This window comes from Neomonachus schauinslandi, chromosome 4 (assembly GCF_002201575.2).
Source record: "Neomonachus schauinslandi chromosome 4, ASM220157v2, whole genome shotgun sequence".
In the NCBI taxonomy this organism is placed as follows: Eukaryota; Metazoa; Chordata; class Mammalia; order Carnivora; family Phocidae; genus Neomonachus; species Neomonachus schauinslandi.
In genome coordinates this window covers 55,515,584-55,516,623 of record NC_058406.1, presented here as the reverse complement: position 1 = coordinate 55,516,623, position 1,040 = coordinate 55,515,584, and positions in this window count along the sequence as shown.

The window sequence follows — 1,040 nt, the reverse complement described above, 5'->3', positions numbered from 1 at the left end:
ATATGTGCAAAAGAGAGAAAGCTGGGTGCGGGGGCGGGAAGGGAGAGATATAGGGACAAGAGAGAGATAGGGATAGAGAAAAGGACAGTAAGCAAGGCACTTTTGAGACCTTCAGAAATGTAAAAGACAGCAAAGATCATTTAGGGAATTTTAGAAAATTTTATTAATAGCATTGGCATTGCATGCATCAGATCATGGAAGTTAGAAAGGACCCTGTCTAATCGAATCCCAACTGAGACGGGTTATTTCACAAAGCTTTCCTAAGAGCTCCAGTATTGCAATGCTTTATCTAGGCCACCGCCTTCCAACACCATGGCAACGTATATAACAAAACAGATTGGAGAAGAGGTTGCTGATAGTTATCCAGAGGGGTGGGAGTGCTTTGTCTCCTTAGCTACTCCATGAAGCACAGCTCCAACAAGAACACCCAGGCTTGAGATTTAAAGATACCAAGTTACCTGAATTTTATTTTATTTTAAGTCCCTTTCCCAGACTGCAATCTTGTTCAGAAAGTGCTGTAACTGGACCTAAACAAAGATGCATCAGCTAAGGTATTCTAAATGATTAGGGAACTGAGGAACAATTAAAAAAAAAAAAGGAGTCTGAACAGAAACAAGAAATCCATGTAGGGCCATTCATAGCTGTTCTGTTTAAGGAGATGATGTTAGCCAATGTGGGTAGGGGTCAGGGCTCAAATTTAAATATTTTCTGCCCCTTCATATTTCAATTCAATTAGAATATTATGATTAATATTAAGCAACATAATTTGGCCTCTGTAACTTAAACTCATTAATATTCCTCAAAATAAGTATTAAGACAAAATATATGCATTCCCAGAACATCAGAAACAAAAGATGTACATGTTGGGTATCATCCTCTTCTAAGAACCCATATTGGAAGCTTCAGGCCCAGAAGGCTAAAATCATTCCCCAGCTATTTGAATCATAGTAAAATGGCCTTCTGCCATTTCATTCAACAGTCATATATAACACATTAAAGACTTTTAATTAAAAAATAAATTTAATAAATTATGGGTGATG